At 39.5% G+C, this 21,477-nt stretch overlaps 1 protein-coding gene across 3 annotated transcripts in view; it reads right to left on the bottom strand.

Annotated features, from left to right (window-relative positions):
• Positions 1-21,477, bottom strand: part of FSHR (follicle stimulating hormone receptor) — a 189,720-nt gene that overhangs the window by 93,829 nt on the left and 74,414 nt on the right. The window lies entirely within an intron of this gene.

Below are 21,477 nucleotides of genomic sequence, written 5' to 3'. Positions count from 1 at the left end.
TTCCAACTTTCTTAGGAATCTAGGACCCCAAGAGGATGACTGTTTCCTAGCTGCTGAAGACTTGCATGAGTGCTGGTAGTTTATATTGCCAGTTATCAGTTTTGCATTTTCATGAAGGAGTGCAGTCTTTAAACTACGAGCAAAATGAGCGTTCCAAGCACACTGGCAGGCCAGTAGGAGAGAGGTTTGAGAAGGCAGTTCATTTTAAATAGTCCTTTGATCACAAAATGTAGAACTTGATATGTTCTGCTTGAGGTGAATATCACCCGCAAGCTCAAGCACATAGCTTTTATTTTATCTTATTTTTTGTGCAATTTATTTTTATCTTTTTACATTATTTTTTATTGGCGTATAGTTGCTTTACAATGTTATGTTAGTTTCTTTGTACAAGGTGAATCAGCTCTATGGATACATACATCCCCTCTTTTTTGGATTTCCTTTCCATTTAGGTATCACAGAGCACTGAGTGGGGTTCCTTGAGCTACACAGTAGGTTCTTTTAGTTATCTACTTTATACATAGTACCAGTATTGTGTACATGTCAAGCCCAATCTCCCAATTCATCCCACTCCCCCTTCCCCCTTTTAATGTCCTTATGCTTGTTTTTTTTTTACATCTGTGTCTATTTCTGTTTTGCAAATAAGATCATCAATACCACTTTTCTAGATTTCACGTATTTGTGTTAACATATGATATCCATCTTTCTCTTTCTGACTTATTTCACTCTTATTCACTCTCTAGGTCCAACCATGTCTCTACTAATGACCCAGTTTCTTATGGCTAACTAATATTTCATTCCTTATGTGTACCACATCTTTGTTATCCATTCCTCTATTGATAGCCATCTAGGTTGCTTCTATGTCCTGGCTATTGTAAACAGTGCTGCAATGAACATTGCGGTGCATCTTTTGAATTATTATTTTCTCTGGGTATATCCCAGTAGTTCTATTTTTAGTTTTTTAAGGAACCTCCATACTGTTTTCCATAGCATGTAGCTTTCTTTTTAAAAGTTGAGCAACACTTATTTCTCTTGCATTCTCTTTCTCCATTATCCATAAAAAATTTGTGGACAGGTAGGTATAGATACTACATATGCTAGATTCTAACAGAAAGATAAATATATGTTACCATATGTTTTAGATTATCTGCTGTGGACATTAACCAACATCTTTAACCATGGTGCTTATACTACATGGAGGAACAAGAAGGTTAATTATTGTTCACATTACCCACCAGAACCACTTTCAGAAATTGTCATGAGGGAAACTGTGCTTGATAACTTGCTGCTTAAGAAAATTATTTTCTTTTTCTTTGAGGCTCTAAAATTTATTACCACCCAGAAGAGATTTGTTATCTTTGATCTCTGTGTCATCATCTTCAGTCATCCTCTATGTTCATTGCTTTCTGTGTGTTTACTCTCTACCCTTCACTTAAACATTGTACCATTTGTACATTGTACCAACATTTTACATTGAAGCTTTGAATGTCCCCCAAAGATTTCTTCAAAAAGACTTACGTAGAATCTCTTCCTAAGTATTCTTGCATCTAGCCATCAGTTTAACATTATTTTACTTTGATACTTTAGCTTCTCAAAACACCTGGTTAAACATTGGAATTTCAGATTTTATTATGATTTTGGGAGTCTAAAATATGATTCTTACTGGTGTTTGTCCCAAAACACAAAGTCCTCATAACTATAACCACTTGAAACAAATGGGAAAAGAAATCTGGAGCAAGCTTGGTACTGGGGAGGGCTGTAGCATCCTGAAAGTCATGATTAGAAGGGGAGCAACCATTTGCCAAGAATGCGTCTGTCCAGTCTCTGGATCAACTTCTCTTCAGTGGTGCCCCTATGTAAACAGGTAAAGCCGATTTATTGCCCTGTGCTAGACAGGGTAAGGGCTAGAAGTCGGTGATTGTGCTTGACCTACTTTACTACTAACTAGCTATTGGCCTGTTGATTACTAACTTCAATGAAGTGAAGTGAAGTCACTCAGTCGTGTGTGACTCTTTGTGATCCCGTGGATTGTAGCCTACCAGGCTCCTCCGTCCATGGGATTCTCCAGGCAAGAATACTGGAGTGGGTTGCCATTTCCTTCTCCATGGGATCTTCCTGACCCAGGGATCCAACCCGGGTCTCCCGCATTGGAGGCAGACGCTCTAACCTCTGAGCCACCAGGGAACTAACTTCAATAGGGTATGTGTATTCCTGTGATTTATGTGAAGATGATAATACCTATTTCATCACTTTTCTAGTATAATGTGAGAATCAGCTTAGTAACATGTGCTGAATGACTAAATCAAAGTTGGTAGGAAAGAGCTTTGAAAAGTTAGCTATATTTTTGAAAGGCAAAGTATATAACTAATGTAGGCATAATGATAACCAGCTTGGAGTTGCTATGGTAACATGAATTGCCCAGTTTGTGACTGGACTCACTCAGGTATCATTCTTAGATCTATCATCCCAACCTCAACTTCTCATTCCACAGTTTTAAGATGTTATTTTATTTGTTTTAGATTCTCAGCTATTCTCACATGTGAATGATAAGATTTAGCATGTTCAGTTTCTGTTGCTAAATACATCCTTTCATGTTTGGATATTGTTTATATGCAGGTTTTGACTTCACAACTGTGTGTGTGTGTATGAGAAAAGTTGTCTTTGATGTTCTCAGTATCTTGTTTCTACAACTTCTTCTATCATTCCTTCTTCCTCAAGATGCTCAGCATCATCATGCAGCCCTAGTTTGTCAAGGCAGAAGGTAATCTAAACTGTATTTTCCACTAAGATGTTGGTTACCTCCTTCTGACATCTTCCTGTCTTCAAAGGAGAGCCAGAGGAAGGTGATTTATTACAATAAAGCATGAAACAGTGATGTTGGGAGTCCGGGCTGATAATGGAAGTCAGGGATGAGGGCCTCTCTATGTACAGACACATAGATATACTGGGTAAAAGGTCAAACAGCCAATTAAGAAACTATGTAAGTAATACCATCCTCAACCTGGTCAGAATGCTAAGTGTACATTGAAGCCAAAGAACAAAGGAAAAATTCTCATTAGGTTAATGGCTGGTCTAGGAGTTTCAAAACCCACTGGGAAGATGAGCCCAAATTGCAGATTTGTCTTTGTCTGAGAGGAGTCAGAATGAACCTACCTGCATAAAATCAAGAGTCAGAAAGACTGTAGACTAGTGAAATGGAGGACTCTAGAATTCTACCTAGTGACTATGGAGAAGCTCAAGGAAGCAGCCTGAGTAGAAATAGTCACCTGCAAGTATTTATAATACTAGATCAGTGACACACAATTACATTGAATGAAAATTTACAGTAACTTCAAGCGAAAAAAAAAATTACTTAAAAATTATCCCAAACTGGAGAGAACAAGACTGCTCACCAGCAGTAAATGAGAAACTGTTAAGATAGTTCTTTACTAGAGCATGAAACTTGCACTGACCATACTTCATCCTTCCTAAGATGGATGGGCTGAGAGTATGTGTTACAAAATCATAAAAAGAAATACCACAGGAGAGAAAATAGTTACACCTCCTTGACTGAGGATTAGAATAAGACTGAAAGATTTAAAACTAATTATTTTTAAATGTTCAAGGAGATAAAGGAAGATGTAGAAATCACAAGATAAAAGAGGACAGTGTGAAAAAGGATAGATGTGTGAAAAGAGTTATATGTGTGAAGAGACTTATGTGTGAATAGATGTGTGAAATGAGAAATACTGACATAAGAACAAACAGGGGATCAAAATGTAATTGGATTTCATAATGGACTAGATATAATAAAAACAAATAAATGAATTAGAAAGTAGACAAGGCAAATCACTTACAATACAACAGCAAGAGAAGTTCCAATACAGAGCTAATAGCAGATCCAGGAGAGGAGAGGGTAGAAATACTAATAAAAACTTTTCATGTCAATGTATGGCAAAAACCACTACAATATTGTAAAGTAATTAGCCTCCAACTAATAAAAATTAAAAAAAAACTTTTCTATAGTTGAAGAAAGACTGCCTTAGTTTGAGGAAACCACTAAGCCACAAGCATAAAAATAAAAACATATCTATACTCAGTAGTGAAAGTGTAGACAAAGGAAAAGAAAATCTTAAAACCTATTAGAGAGGAAAGATAGAGTGCCAAAAATTAGACAAACAGCAGCCTTCACACAAGCAACAATAGATACTGGAAGATAATAGAGTTACTTGCCGAGAGTGAAAATTCTGGTCAACTCAGGTTTATAACTTTACCTAAACTACTATTAATAGGTCAAGAGGGAGCATGGGTGACATTTTCAGATATACTAAGACTGAAGAGAGCTTAATACTCATACATGGGCAATTTGATTTTGTTTTTCACAATTGAAATAGGACATTTTTATGATGAAAGCAGTACAGGCTTGTTTTAGAAAAAACAAACAGTGCATAAAATTATAAAGAACAATTACATTATGAAGAATAGTTTTTATCAACAAGAAGGAAATTGACCCAGAAGAAACAAATGGAGTTTAAGAGCAAAATCTTGGCAAAATGATAGTAATATTGATCAAGTATTCAATTAAAAGTGGTACTAATTTGGGGCCATTTAAAAACAAGATAGAACTAAAGTGCTATACAGAATGACGTGGAAAATTGCAAGCAGACCAGAATTAAAGCACTCAAATGCTGTGTTATTCTGGCCAAATAAAGTGATGCTAATTAATTTGGGGGTTTGATAAATATGTTTGAAAAATGATAAGATATCTATAAAATAGAACATATAACTTCTAGAATAGTAGAGAGGAAAAAGAAGAGACCAAAGAAATTGTTATGGTGACATTTCAAGTACTAACAGGAAAGGTTTTATTACTGGATGTGTATACAGTGCATGGGGCTTCCCCGGTGGCTCAATGGTAAAGAATCCGCCCACAGTGCAGGAGCCACAGTAGACATGGGTTCAATTCCTGGGTCTCGAAGATCCTCTGGAGGAGGGCACAGCAACCCACTCCAGTCTTCTCGCCTGGAGAATCCCATGGATAGAAGAGCCTGATGGGGTACAGCCCACAGGGTCGCAAAGAGTTGGACACAACTAAAACGACTTAGCATGGCATGGAATATATGTGCACATGTGCTGGGTGCCAAAGGTCTTTGTATAGCTCACAAATCTAGTTCCATGAAGCCCCGTACATATCCTAATTGTAAATCTAAAGCAAAGTTTTAACAAAGGCATAAGCTCAGAATGGTAATTTTTCCTCAGTATTCTGGTATAGAAAATACAATTGCACATATTGCTACAGGCAACTGATTCTTTATCTCTGAGAAACCAGGCTGCAGGTGCCTCTAGGGGCCATTTTACATCCTTGTTTTCTGGTCAATTTTTGAGGGAGTCCAAAGTCCTTTTTTCTTATGTTGCCAGACTTGTTTCCTGGAGAGGTGATGTCTTTTACATGGATTTCCATCTAATGATATTCACCATCCATTCACCACCGTGTTATAGAGATAACATATCCCTTTTAGAGAGATCTCTATCTACAGTGCTTTCCAGCCTCAGCCTTCATGGAGGAGGGCACAGGGCAACACACACACACACACATACACACACACACACAATCGGTCTGTTCTCTCGTCTTTCCAAAATGATTAACAAAAAAAGGACTGTTCTTGCGTATATGACTCTTCAGTATTTTTTCCTGCATTCTGCACAGCTTTTCATTCAAACTAGTGCTGACATGTTCCCTGTAGCTCCTATTTTTTTCCAAGCTGAGCTCTTCCATTTATCATAGTCATAAATGAGTTCTGATTTCCCTAAATTAGGGATTCTTACCCTTGTCTTTTAACACTTTAACATCCATCATTTTCCTCTAAAACATACTGTCAACATACAATTTCATGAAAAAGTTAGAAAAGAACATACATACTGTCACATTTTAATTTTAAAAAAATGTGTGTCAGCAGAGAAAAAATGTGAAAGGCTTCTTCTCACTGAAATATTAACAGTAGATATATTACTATAAAATTATGTGGATTCATCATTCTTTCTGCAGTGTTTTTTTTTCTGCAGCATATATTACTTTTATAATCATAAAAAAAATCCTATCTTAATTGTAAAAACCAAAACCATTGCCATCAGGGACAGAATTCCTGGTTCCACAACCTATGGATTGCTAGAGGCAGGCAGGCAGTATATAAGCATGTACTACCCATGTTGTGGTTTGGGAGCTACTTGAAAAAAATATGTTATTGCCCACTGTATATTTCCTGTTCAGTTGCTGTTAGGTTCATTATAGGAGTAGTCTCACAGAAGTACTACAGAGGTGGCCACAAACATACTATGGCATGGAAAATCAATGTGGAATTTCAGTATCTTGTGAGCCATTCATAAGATAGAGACCAGGGGGTAAGTCTTAGGGGAGGCACCCCTGATCCCCGCTTTATTGTTGTTGATCAGTCACTCAGTTGTGTCCGACCCTTTGAGACTCCACAGACTGCAGCACGCCAGGCTTCCCTGTCCTTCACCATCTCCTGGAACTTGCTCAAACTCATGTCCATTGAGTCAGTGATGTCATCCAACCATCTCATCCTCTGTCTCCCCCTTTTCCTCCTGCCCTCAATGCTTCCCAGTATCAGGGTCTTTTCCAATGAGCCATCTCTTTGCATCAGGTGGCCAAAATATTGGAACTTCCGCTTCAGCATCAGTCCTTGCGATGAATATTCAGGATTGATTTCCTTGCCCTGGTCTAGTTTTCCTCCACCCCCCACTACTCAGAGGTTAGCATCTCTATGTGTTACTTGATCTTTTTAAAAATGGTTTATTGTCCATTTTCTGTCTCTTGCTCAAAAACTCTAAAATCCGTGCGGGCAGTGATCTTGCCTTAGTCAGTGTTGTCTCTCTAGTGTCCAGCACATAGTAGGTGCTCAGTAAATCTATGTGGAAGGTAGATTTACTACCTACATGCTAAATGGTTATATGCATATGGTGGGAAGCATAGTAACCCTGAAGGTAGGGGAACAGTCTGAATAGAGATGAGAAGACAAGAAAAGGAATAGCATGGAGATGGGGCCACGAGGAGCCTGACTTGGTCGGCACGGAGGGTCCTTGGAGGTAAGTGGTAGCTATGTTGGGTGGTTGGGGTGGGGTGAAATTATTAAAGGGACTTGAAAAGAAAACATGAGAGAATGAAAATAAGGAGTGGGCATACTCAGGGCATGTGCTGAGTGCAACGCAGGATTTTTTAATATGACAGTAATTCAGGGCTCTGGCATTGATTCAGAGGAAATAGTCTCTCTCTCTGATTTCCTATAAAGGGAAAGTGGACACTGGTACAAAATCTGGAATAGGAATGGGCGAGATGGTTTCTTTTATTGTCTGTCTGTGATAATATTAGCCGAGTCAAACATTCAGGGTTTAAAGGCTTTGCGTTTGGAATCATTTTCAATTCAAACGACCTGACAATGCAAGATAGCTATACTCATACAGAAAGAGAACACTTAGGGAGATACAGACCTTTTTCTTTAGGCTTCTCTGAAACTCTAATTAAATGAAATGGATCTGTGCCTCATGCTTAGCTCTGATTTTTTTCATCCAGTGCATTTGAGAGGCACATTGTGAATATGTATTTGAACATTTTGGTGGTGCTCATTTGTGATGAGTATAGATAGAAATGGAATTCACTCAGTATAAAATGTTTACATGCTACAGTGAGCACACCTCTGCTCTTTCTGAAAAGAGACAGCATGCCTTTTTGCTTAGTCCAGCTTCTGAGGGTGACATGTCAGGGAGCTCTTCTTGTCATGCAGAAATCCTGAGTTGTACTAGAAAATGAAAATTGCAATTAGAATGGGCAGAACTGAGATCCTGTCTCCTTTCCAGAAATGTGCATATCTTTTATAAGATATCCAAGCTGCATGAAGAATTATTTTAGTCCTCATGTTATCTTTGATTTATGGCCCTAGCAGATTTTATTTTAACAAATATTCCTAGATTATTCTAAAGAAGGCTCAAAATGGGGGTTGCTGGGAAACAGTGTAATGAAATAGTCTAGAATTGAAAGGGAATCTGGTCTTCTTGGTGACTCAGATGGTAAAGAATCTGCCTGCAATATGGGAGACCTGGGTTCAATCTCTGGGTCAGGAAAATCCCCTGGAAAAGGGGGTGGCTACCTACTCTAGTATTCTTGCCTGGAGAACTCCATGGACAGAGGAGCCTGACAGCCTACAGTCCATAGCGTCTCAAAGAGTCGGACACAGTTGAGTAACTGACACTTTTACTTTTTCACTGGTCTGAGGAGTTTTAGATCAGGAAATGTATTGTTTCCTTGAAACTACCCCCTTGATATACTTGCCTGAAGGGAAGGGAATAGACTCTCTCAGCTCATTAGGGAGCTTCTTCCTGTCTCATCATCAAACATTTACCTTTGAGAAGTAAAGAGGGAGAAGTGATGCAATGATCATGGCTTACAGCACCTTCACTATCTTCCTCCGTATATACAGCCATTCATTTTGGAAATGTTTCCAGAGATATAGGCAAGGCAAGTGCACATTCTTCTAAATCCTATTTTGTACTATAAAATCTAGAGCTGATGCTTTTGAAACTTTACCTTCCCAGAGTTTGCCCAGGGACCTGGTTCTGGGGCATTTAAGCTGTGTCTTAAAGGTGATCATCTATTCTTGTGCTTAAGAATTATTTGGAGTGAGAATCAGGACAGATTAGGTGTTGACAAGGAAGTGAAGAGATTTCGAATGCCAAAGAAGGTATGATAGAACAAGAGCAGAGAAACACTGTACCTGAAGATAGGGTGGTCAGAGCAGTGTGGTAAGTGTGAAGGGGAGGCTCTGGCAATGTGACCAAGGATGCTTGTCAAAATTCATCAGTGCTCTTGATAAAGAGCTGAAAAATTCATTGCTGTCAACATTTTATCCTCTATATCGGATGGTTACAAAACCCACATATGTGTTTGTTGCAGCATCTTCTGAAGTTTTTCAAAGATATGGTTTTGCGTTTAGTCATACATTAGTGAATGTTAGAACAGCAATTTCTTTTTTTAAATAAAAGCTCTAAATGTGGCATATAGAGTTCTAAAGAACCAAATGTATTTCTAGGAGTGTTCAACCCTAGACTCCTGGAGTAAGCACAGGAGTAGTTTTGGACTAAAAAGACAGAGTTAATGAGGAAGGAAGTGGCTTATTTAGTTCAGTCAAATCCTACGATTTACATTGTTCACATAAAGGGTTGCCAAGAGGTAGGGACTAGCTATATAGTATTATGTCACCCCTGAACTCACTAATCAGCAGAGCCTGTTTTTTATTTTGATGCTGAGAACAGTTTATGGAAGAAGAAGGCAGAATGTAGCAGATCTTAGAGCATTTTTAAAAGTACACCAAGACCTTCTCATATTTATGTATTGGAGAAAACTAGGCTTGGGAGTAGTGAGCATTCACTTGGCTTTCTGCAGAAGAGATCAGGAAAACTCTTGTGTTTGGGCAGGAGCAGAATATTTCTCTTTCTGACCTCCTTGCTACCCAAGTTTAGAGAGCATTGGGGAATTTTAGCGATAGCCTGAGACAACTCTATATGGAGAGCTGGGCTCCTTAACAACAGTTCTGCCGAATCAATGAGACTAAAAAGTTTCAGATATAATTTGAATCTGTCTATTTTACACTGAAGGGTTTCTGTGGTGTCTCAGTGGTAAAGAATCCACTTATAATTCAGGAGATATTGGTTTGATCCCTGGGTCAGAAAGATCCCCTGGAGAAGGAAATAGCTATCCACTCCAGTACTCTTGCCTGGGAAATCCCATAAACAGCATCCCATAAACAGGAGCCTCTCAGGCCTACAGTCCATGGGGTCACAAAAAGAGTCAGACACAACTGAGCAACTAAACAACATTGTACACCAACCATTACACTGTCTGGATATTGATGGACAAGCTCCCAGCATCCTGACGACAGAATCATGTGTGGGGCATTGAAAGAGTCAATGTTCTGGTGAATTCAGATATAGTTTCCCAGTGCATGGAGCTTCTTTCCTTCTACTCCTGTTTAAACTTTCCAAACTCAGTGGGAGTCCATTGTTCATAATGTGATCAAAAGATAAGGACTCTGGGAGCCTGCTGATTTCCTTAGAGAGACCTCAGATTCCCATTATGACTTTGAATTTGTTTCGTTAATATCTGTCACACTGAACACTTTGTACTTTCCCCTTTAATTATGGAAGCCCAACAGTCTTCACAAAACCTTTTCTGGGTTCTCTTCACCACATTGATCTAAATGCCACCTCTTCGAAGTGCCTTCAGCACCCAAGATTTGGACAGCAACATGGAGCTTGCTTCTGTTCTGTTTCATAACCTCTGTTTCACATGAATTCCTCTTATTTCTCTAACTACATCACAACTTTCTTGGAACCTAGAACCGAATCCTATCTTCTCTTTCAGCTTCTAATATGGAAGACTGACTGAGAGATAAATGGATAGATAGGTTGATAAGAGGAGCTTAGGAACTTCTCAGAATGAATCTCAGCTTGTGAAGTGTTCTTTCTGATTGCACAAAGTCATAAGCAGGTAGGGAGATTCCCATTTCCAGTTGGTGAGGATCACCTATTCTGTTTATTACCTTTCCCTTCAGAAACCTTCTCACCCTCCCACCTTTCCTCATTCCTTTTATACACCACACTTAAAATTGGAGGCATAACCTTGTTCAAGAATGTGCAAAACAGGAACATGGTAATGAACTCTTGTTGCTACTATAAACTTGATGAATGGCTTGTGGAGGAAGGGCGTTAGATGGCACTCTCAGTCCAGTGATTAGCTCTGCGGCAATCCTCCCTTGGAGCTCATGCAGATCAGCATCACTTTCATTCTGCTCTAGGTTTCCTGTGAGCTTCATTGATTGTGCCTGGAATTTTTCTGGGTCTTTGCTGGAAGGGTTTCCCAGGTGGTGCTAGTGGTAAAGAACCAGCCTGCCAATTCAGAAGACATAAGAGACATGGGTTTGATCTGTGGGTTTGAAAGATCCCATGGAGGAGGGCATGGCGACCCACTCCAGTATTCTTGCCTGGAGAATCCCCATGGATAGAGGAGCCTGGCGGGCTATAGTCCATGGGGTCAAAAAGAGTCGGACATGATTGAAATGACTTAGCACAGCTGGCTGGAAGGGCAAGGAACAAAGAAGGTCTCTTTGCTTCTTTCCAGCATTCCCACCACCTCCCTCCATCTCTCTCCCCTCAACCCATCTCACTCAGGACTTTGGCTGCATTTGATCTGGAGGAAACATGTGCTGCCTTGACTTGCACTTTCCCCCTGATCTTTGTCTACTTCAGACTCCAGGGACAGAATCGCCTATATTCAGCCTCCTACTTTTTGCCTGAGATACAGATATCCTGTCACAAGAAAGAGTGCTGAGGCTGAATTTGCTCAGATGAGCCGTATAATGGGTTTGCTCCTGAAATGATTGTAAGTGAATTGCAATTTTCAGTGTCCAGTTTTGTTTCCAGGGTACCAATAGAGGGGCTTTCAGGACTGAGACAGTGTTTTCCTAAGGGAATGCTGCTGCTGTTTAGTTGCTAACTTGAGACCAGTCTCTCTTGTCCATGTCATCTCCTTCTCCAGGGAATCTTCTCAACCAGGAATCGAACCCAAGTCTCCCGCTTGGCAAGTGGATTCTTTACGACGGAGCCATGTGGGAAGCCCTTATCCAAGTGACTAGTCTTGCTAAGAAAAAAGGAAGACTATTTTTTACTATAAATGTGATCTGACAATGACAAAGATAATAAGAAAATCTTTCCCCTTCATCTGTCATTTGGTTATAACAAGCAAGCACCTGTTTACACATTTGGTCTGTACTTTTCTTTGTATCATATGCATTTTATTGACCCTGTTCACCACACTTGAATAGGGGACGTGGGCCATTTCTTTTGAATCCTCCACCTTACAGCTCCTTACCCAGGACTAGTATTTTTTAGATCATATTGTCCGTTCTGGACCATGAACCAGCAGTGTTGGCGTCACCTGGGAGCTGGTTAGCACTGCAGAGTCTCAGGTCCCACCCAGGTCTCCTTAGTCACACTCTCTGTGTTAGTTATTTCCCCAGGTGATTTGTATGCACATTGAGTTTTGAGATGCCCTGATGTAGGAGACACTTAGTAGAAATTCATAAGATGCTCACGCATGTAACTAAAAGAAAAAAATCCTCCCTTGCAGAGATGAAATTCTCCATGTTGACTAAGAAGTTGTAGTTGAATCTATGTGTTACTAGAATGTTAATTCCAAGGAGAGGCAAAAGGGGAGTAGGCAAAACAGGAAGAAGAAAAGCCAATAAATATAGCTGACTTAGGAAATTTTGATTAATAACTGATGTTTTGATGAAATAGTGTGGGCCAGTTTTTACTAATGGACACAACCTATTGCAGTATTTCCTCTTTGGCATGGAAAAGGCTGGCTTCATACTTGTATTGTCATTTCTCGGATCAGACATCCATCTACTCCTAGAACATCTGTTTTTTCTTCCCCCACTGCCAAGTGCTCAAGACTGAGTCGAAGCTATGAGAAGTGCTGAGTACCTGAATATGAAGTTTTTATACTTGGCAGAAATATAAGGGTTACTTGTTTCTTCTGACTTGGACAATCTATTAGTATCCTATACTGATATGACTGTAAAAATCTCAAGATGTAATTTCTCTTTAGTAAATGAGAGACAGCATGGCAGAAAGCTTAGCCTTATATGGAAAAATGCACTGCACGTGGCATCTGAAAAACCCACCTCCATCACTTCGTAGATGTTGATCTCTGACCGGTCACCAAACTTCTCTGACTTCTGTTTTCTCACCCATGCAATAGGCTCAAATTCTTGCCCCAGCTGACTCTGAAGGGTGTGTGTGTGTGTGAGATTAAATGAGCTAATAGGTATGAGGAAGCATGTGACTCCTACAGTAAGATTAGCACCCTCCTATATCATTTATTGTCTGGACTACTTTCTTTGCATTCATAGATTTTACAGGATAATAGATTACTGTGTGGGCATTGGAGTCAGAAAGACTGGTTTCCAATCCTGGCCCTACCACTTCTTTAGAGTGTGACTTGAGCAAGTCACATAACCCCATTTGACTTCAGTCTCTTCACTATAAAACTTGGACGATGAGGTTATGATAATGAAGTACGATAATGCATGTAAAGTGGCTTATCTCAGTTTCTGCCAAAATAATCACTCACCAAATGACAGCCAATGGTTGCTGTTCCCCTTGAGAACTCCTTGAGAGCAGAGACTTAGTATCTTCATCTTATTGCTCAGGACACCTAGAAGTGGTGGGCACATAAGCCTCATCAATTCATTCCTCATCTAATTAATATATTTTGTGACTTAAGAAGAATTGGTGGAATTCTTGACTGATGGGAGGATAATGCTTCCCCGAGTTTACCTGGTCTCTCTCTGAGTTGCTCACAAATAGAAACAGCAAACATAGCAGCACATACAGCAGTCAGAGGAGGTGGCCCTGGCTTGAGGAAGTATATTAGCTCTACAAGCCTCATCCTCACAGGCGCTCAGGGAGTGATGGAAATCATAATCATTTACTCTGTGAACCCTGATCAATCACTTGATGGATTAGCTGGTGTCATCCATCCGGCTGCACTTGTCTTGAGGACTTCACTGAAATCTATAAACCTCTTCTTCTTAAAAAACTCCAACCAGTAATTTTTGATTTGGCCTCATTTCCTTGAAGTTAATTTAGAATTTACCCTTTTTGCAAGATTTTTTTTGGGGGGTGCGTTATGGATCTTGGTGCTGCAGTAAGCAACCATCCTTTCTCCCCCAAAGTGATTGTCTGCTTTACTAAATGAAAAATCACATCTTAAGTATCTTATCTGGCTGGAGTGAGAAGTTATATGAAGAAAAGCAGGGAAGGATATATAAGGGAAAGTATAAGGGGATATGGGGCTTCCCTGGTGGCTCAGTGGTAAAGAATCCACCTGAAATGCAGGAGGCACAGGAGCTGCAGGTTCAATTCCTGGGTCAAGAAGATCCCCTGAAGGAGGACATGGCAACCCACTCCAGTATTCTTGTCTGGAGAATCCCACAGACAGAGGAGCCCAGAAGGCTGCAGTCCATAGGGCCACAAAGAGTCGGACATGACTGAAGTGACTTAGCACATAAGGGGGTACATTGTAAACAAATACATGAAGACTGAAACCCCAGTTTTTAACATTCAGTAAAGGAAAAGCAAAGCCAAACAAACACCAGTCTGAGTTCTCCACGTGGTCAGACAGTGAGGGGGCCCATCCTTAGGATACAGACCCTTGAAGGCATTGATATACCTGATTACAGGAAACATTGTTTGCTAAAGTTTCTGTCCAGGTACAGATGGACATTGCAGTCCAAACAAGTAATTCTAGATATGATTTTTCATGTATTAAAGCATATCTCCTCAAGCACACGTGCCACATTGACTAAAATCCCACCATTAGCAATTCAGTCCTTCGGAGCTGGCATTACCTACTTCATGTCTTTTTTACTTTCTAAAAAGGCACGTTGTCTTGGAGGATCTAATTCAGCAACTCCTTAGAATTTCAATGCCATTACATTATTCAGATGTTGTTATCAGCGCTGGGAAAGAATAACAAAGAACAAGATTTAAAAGGAAACGTTGAGAGCCTGATTTGGGGAAGAGGTTCTGAAAGGCTGGGAATGGATCCAAGAGGCAGAGATTACAAGTTCACTAACTTAGCCTGCCATTAGGTTTCCTGTGTGCCTAGTCCTGGGCTGCATGCTTTGGAGAGGAATATGAGAAAAGAGAAATGTAAAATCTGTAATCCGTATGTAGTTGAGCTGAGATGCCGCGGATGGGAAGCAGAGCACATGTGCTCTCTTAATCCATACCTTGCATTTGTATGCTCTTGTATCTTTTCAAAGCATGCTCATATCCAAGTGCAAATTACATGTTTATAAAACACTTGGCATCGACAATTGCTATCTCTATGCCCAGCCTCTCTCAGAATCTCAGACCCACTGGGGTGATTAACTTCCACTTTATTCATTTAGGCTCTTGTGGCATTTATCCTTCACTCTTCCACTTTTCCTCTGCCTGTTTAACCCCTGGAATGGTCTGAACTATAAAAACCCATGTCTGATCATTCCATTTCTGTGTAGGCTAGCCGGAGTGGATCTGAGTAACACAGAGGAAGTTTATGAAGTATAAGATTCAGGTAAGTTTTTGTTGTTGTTGTTGGGGGATGGGCAGGCAAGTAGGTCCATATCCTATTTGAGTGTTTTACTGTTTAAAGCATTTTATTAAGTCATAAACAGCCCAGATGGATGTGGTTGTGATGGGCATGGGCTAAACGAGGAAATAAAAATAAATAGTTTGTGCATCGATTGGAGCTTGTATTTAGATTGCATCTTTTTTTATTTTAATACCACTCTATTAAAAAAAGAAAACCTAGCAAGAGTCTGTAGGGCAGAGCCACTGAGGCTATTTTTAACTCGAGTATTATGCTGCCTTAATTGTATCTTTTCTGAGTAGACACAAACATTGAGTTGCTGGCAGAGAGAACAAAAAGGCCAGTTCATTTTCTAGTGTATCTGTGAGCCCTAACAAACATAACATGTTCAAAGGTCTTTCCCACAGCTTGCCTTGTCAAGAAAGGTCAGAAGGGCAAGCAGGGCTGAAACATAAGTCTTAAAAGATAGAAAAGATGACGTTGCCTGGCTGTTGATTAGAAAATGGAAGAAGATTGGTATGTGATGGCAAGCCAAAAAAGCCTGGCTTGAGTAACTTCTGTCAAGTCTTGCCACCTGTAAGTTTTAGCTGCTGAATTAAAGGCACTGAACAGAGGTCAGTAAGACCATGGATGCCTTAGAGCATCCAGTAGCCAAGAGGCTGGGGAATGCTAGAGATTGAACATGTGAATGAGGGTGTATCTGTGCTTTCCCAAGCTAGGGAGCATCTCCAGCATGCTTCTTTAGTACCAAAGCTTGCTACTTCACAGTGGGTATTGTGGATTGGTTGTGTCTCTCTCCCCACCACCCTAAATTCGTATATTTAGGCCCTAATCCCCTAAACATATGTGTGGGTGGAATCTGGAGATGAGGACTTTGGGAAATGATTGGATAAGGTCATAGGGGTGGACCTCTCATGATGGGATTGGATCCACAGCAGAGGATGACAAAGCCAGAGCTCTCTCTTAACCACGTGGTGATACAGAGCAAAAGCAGGGGTAGGTTCACACCAGAACCTGACCAGTCTGGCATCTAATCTTGGACTCACAGAACTGGGAGATTTAAATATTTGTTGTTTAAGTCACCTAGTGCAGTATTGTATTCAATATTACAGCAGCCTGAATCAGTTAAGACAACGGGGCTCTCATCGATGAATGTGTTCTTTCAGTATTCCCTTCTTTGGAATCCCTTCCAGCAAAGGAAACCCTATACTACCTTCATGGATAAAGCAAAAAGGACTGAGATGTGGACGGTTATAATGAATATAAAAGGCATCCATAAAATGACTAGATCTCAGGATATCAGACTCCTCCCCACCCTGAACACACAGAAAGAAATCAAAGTGAAAACAACTAGCAAAAAGACAAAGCCGAACTTATAAACACAAAGGTAATAAATTATTCTCTTTCTGATCTGGGCAGCTATTAGATACTGTAGAGTCTGTTTTGAGGCCCCACCTAGAAATAGTTGACAATAAGGAGACTTAATGGAAACAGTAAAACCACACCAACCCTGAAAGTGACAAGAAAACGGCTTCTTGTGTTCTTGGTTGAAGCAGTAAATACAACAAAAATACTTATTTTCAGAATATTTATGGAGAACAGGAAATGAGATAAGGACTTTAACCTTTTAGACACTAACTCATGTTTGACCCAGGTCAATAATGACAACTTAATTGGCCCAGCTCTTAGATTTCCCAACTGCTGACTAAGTTAATTTGTGACTTAACAGGCAGCTGGGTTTGCAGAACGGTGAACTAAAGCCAGTCTCAGCAGGATCTCTACCCAGAAATGAGTTGGCATGTGGAAACTTGAAGGTGAAGAAAATGCTCCAAGAAGAGGTTTCTGCTCCTCTATAACTGTCCCAGTAGAAAGTGACTCTAGATTCTGGTGTATGGCAATTTAAGTGCTTAGGCACTCTTGTTTCTCTCTTGTAGTAGAAATCCTCATTTCTAATTTTAAATGACATCACAGGAAGCTTTTACACTCTTAATCCTCCCCTTTGTCACTTGTTACTTTAGTAAGGTAGAATGATTCTGGGCAAAGGTAGACACCAACAAAAAGCAAGCCTTGTGTAGCAGAAAGGGCCAGATTACCTTGGGTTCAAATTCTAGCTTCACCACAAAAGAACTCTGAGGCTGGTTGATTGCTTACCTTTTCTGAATGTCGATTTCCCTGTTTGTAAAGTGCAGATTCACTGAGATGTGGTATTTGAAACACCTGGCCCCAAATAGGTGCTGAGAAATTGTTGGTTTTAGAAAATCAACTTTATTGAAGTGTAACTTAAATGATTCTATGTGCTCATTTCAACTGTTTGAGGAGTTTTTGCAAATTCATGTATTTTGTAACAGCCACCTTAGTCAAGATATAGAACATGTTCACCAGCCTAAAAGTTTCTTTGGTGCCCCTTCCCAGACAATCCCCACCATCACCCTTGACCCCTGCAAGTACTGACGTGCTTGCTTCCTGTCACCATAGATTGGATATATTATTTCTTCAAGTTTTATATAAATAAAATTATTTGAAGTATGGTATATCCTCTTATGTTTGGCTTCTTTGCCTTAGTATAATGCTTGAGACTCAGCCATGTCATTGCATTAGTAGTTTATTCCTTTTTAGTTATTATTTATTCATACTCTGTTGTGTGAATAGAACACAATTTGTGTATCCAGTAACCTGGTGATGAGTATTTGAATTGTTTTTAGTTTTTGGCTATTATGAATAAATCTGTTTTGAATATTCTTGACCAAGGCTTTGTGTGGACATATGTTTTCACTTCTTTTGGATAAATAGTTTATAAGAAGCTGTCAAACTGTTTCCCAAAGGGGTTGTACTATTTTGCAGTCTTACCAGATACACTGGATCGTTCCATTCATTCCCCCAGCTTCACCTGTGCCTGCTCTATCAGTCTTTAATTCTAGCCATTCTAGTGAGTTTGCAATGGAATTTAAGGTTTCACATTGCATATCTGTAATGACCACTGATGTTGAACATCATTTCATGTGCTTATTGTTCATTTCTATATCTTCTTTTGCTAAGTAGTTGTTCAGATCTTTGGTCCATTTTAAATTAGATTGTTCATCTACTTGTTTTTCCCTTTTAAGAGTTCTTTATATCTTCTTTTTACAAGTCCCTTTTCAGAGCGTGTTTTGGAAATATTTTAGTCCCTGCCTGTTGCTTAGTTTTTCATTTTCCTGATAGCTGTACTTTTGAAGAGCAGAGATTTTATTTTGATGAAGTCAAAAGTTTTGAAGTTTTAGCTTTTACATTTAAGTCTATGATCTGTTTAGAGATAAATTTTGTGTATAACATGAGGTAAGGGTTGAGTTGTATTTTTTTCCCCATATGAATACCAAGTTGTTTCACCACCATTTGTGGGAAAAAAATTATTCTTTCCTTATTGTAATCAACTCAAGATATAGAGGATGAGGGATCATTTCCCAACTCATTCTGTAGCATCACTAAAACAAAGCCAAAAAAAGCAGTTACAAGAAAAGAAATATACAGACTAACATCTCTACAAACATAGACACAAAAATTCTTAACAAAATATTAGTAAATCAAAACCTGTGAACAAAAATGGATTTTGACAAATCTAAGTCTGATAGTTTTATTTAGTTGCTCAAAATAACCCAGGTAATTTCCATCACAGTCACTGTGACAGTCAAACTTGTCCTCACGGCCTACAGGGTTCTCCATGACCTTATCCCAGCTTCTTTTCTGACCTTATCTCCTGCCATCTCCCCTATGTTGATTCTCCTTCAGCCATACTACATAGACACACTATACATTTGTGATGAATAATCCTTCTACAAATTGGATTCAGACTTAATATTATCATCCATCTCAGTGCGTTTCAACTGTGGATGTACATTAAAATCATCAAAGGAGTTTTAAAAAATGATCAGTGCTTCTATTTAAAAAAATAGAATGAAAAGTCCCTGTAGGTGACAGTTACATTTGTAGATTACTTTAAAAGTTCCCCAGGAGTTTGTAAAGTCCAGTACAACCTGAACCTCATGATCACTTCTTTTTTTTTCCCCCTGGAATTCAGATTCCCTCTTCCTATTCAGAGGTCCAGCCACTCCAACACTGGCCACCAGTTTCTTACCAGGAGCCTGTAGAATCATCAGTCTTTCCTTCTTGCTTTATTTCGGTAAGTGGGACTCAAAGCTTCTTTGCTCATTAACTCTCAGAATCACAGAAGGTCAGAGTAAGAAAAGGCCTAAGTTATCTAACAAGGGGGTGCTTAGGGAGGCAAAGCAGACTGGAACCCAAATTTTCTAGCCCCAGTGCCATTAGTATTTTAGTTACCTGACTTTTCCCCTTTCTCTTTATCTGTGCTGAGTGAGTCTGAGGAATATAGAATTGGGAGGATCTTCAGCTTTTTTAGTGTGCCTGCAACAGTTTTCAGTCAATAAATCTCTCCCTCTAAAAGTCCCCCTGTTAACTTTTCTTCCCCCGCTGATCTGGGAGTGGAGGCTGGAGTGTCAGACTAGTATTCTCATTTTTATATGCAAATAAATCACTTGATTATATTTTTTGTCCTTATGTTATGATGAATATTTCAAACGAATTTTATATGGTTCATATTTATGGTTTGGGAGCTATTTCGCATTTTGGCTCATTGCCGTCTCATCTGCATATACCATATCTCAGCTGATGTTGATTGGTCTCATTTACATATTCATCATGCTCCTATTTTCAAAGATATTTTGTTATACACTGGCTTTTCTTCCCCCTCCAGTGTTATAATACCACATAGATGTGTTTTTAAATTGCACTCATTTCCATACACAAATTTTCTGGTTACCATAAATCACCACATTGTCATCTCCTCCCCCCACCCCCATTTAGTGTAATCTTCACACTTTATACCAAGCTGACATATGGTTCCAAAGTAATTAAAAACAATGTAAACAGTTTACAGTGCACTTTGCAAAGCCACTTCACACTGCAGAGAGTTTAGTGATTTCCTTTTCCCCCAGCCAGTCCCAAAGCAGTGAAGAGTCAGGAGGTTTGCGATAGTGATGCTGAGGAAAAAAGCTAAGGTGTGACAGTGATCAGTTCACTTCTAATGGAGAAGCTTCTGTTCCACTTCTGCCAAAAGATTCAGTTCCCTCTTGACTTCTTATAGAAGAAGCAGAAGGGGTGGGTTAAACTGGATTAATAAATGAATAGATTAGCACAGATTGGGGCAGAGTTACTAATTCTTTCAGTTATTCTAGGAGGTGGAAGGGGGACAGATCAAACTTAGCAAATCCCCAACCACCAAGGCTACAGAGCCTTCTCTCTTTATGATGAGAAGAGGACAAATTTTCTTTTTTGACATTCATGGTTTGCTCAACTACCAGGATCTAGTCTTCACTTATTTATTTTTTTTCTGACAATAGACTCAGGTTTTTTTTGTGAATTTCCCTCCTCACTTTCAAATCCCCGTGGCTGGGGTAGATATTTTCAGCTCTAGGAATGGAGCCCCTTACTCAAGTCACAGCCAATTTGAACATCATATTCTCTTAGTTGCTGTGGTTGGTCCAGGGATGGTTGTGTGATTTAAGCAAGTCAGACTTAAATCTTAAGACTTTTGTGGGATTGAGCAGGAAAAAGGGCAGTGCTTCCACCCTGAACAGAACCTGAGACAGTGTCCTAAGGCAGGACTGCTACTGTTTTTTTCCACCAAGGGTGGGGCTCGGCTGGAATGACCATAGTGAAGGAAGACCAGAGAGAGGGGAAAAGCTGAGTCCTAAGGACAGTGAACCTGAATAGAGTTGTTTCTAAACACATTCCTTCTTGCCAAATGTCAAGTTAAATGAGCCATTAAACTCCCTTCTTTTCCTTAAGCCAGTTTGAGGTTTATTTTCTTTGACTTCACACAACAGAAAGAGCCCAAACAAGTGCAATGTTTGTATCACTTATTTTGCATATATTATTTTGTGCCTTTTTGTCCTGGGTCATATTTTAAACTATCGCTATAGAAATGCCTAGATCATAGCAGAGTCTCAGCCAGTGTTTACATGTCTATTAACTCCTATGTTTTTTATTATTATCATTCCTATGATAAATATTCCTATTATTTCTTCTATCATTCTTGTCATTCCATTAGTATTTTTTTTTTTTTTGTATCTAGGTAGTTTCTCTCTCCAACTAATTATATTTGTTTGTCATTTTTATTCATGCACTTTTCAGACATTTATTGTAGGTATCTGACTGTATGAGACACTATGGATCTGGTACTGGGTAAAAGTAGTCATGTCCTTGTGCTCATGGAGCTTAGGGGAGTCAGAGATTAATTAAAT

The sequence above is a fragment of the Cervus elaphus genome, chromosome 11, assembly GCF_910594005.1.
Source record: "Cervus elaphus chromosome 11, mCerEla1.1, whole genome shotgun sequence".
Taxonomy (NCBI): Eukaryota; Metazoa; Chordata; class Mammalia; order Artiodactyla; family Cervidae; genus Cervus; species Cervus elaphus.
This window is presented reverse-complemented; position numbering and strand designations above follow the sequence as displayed.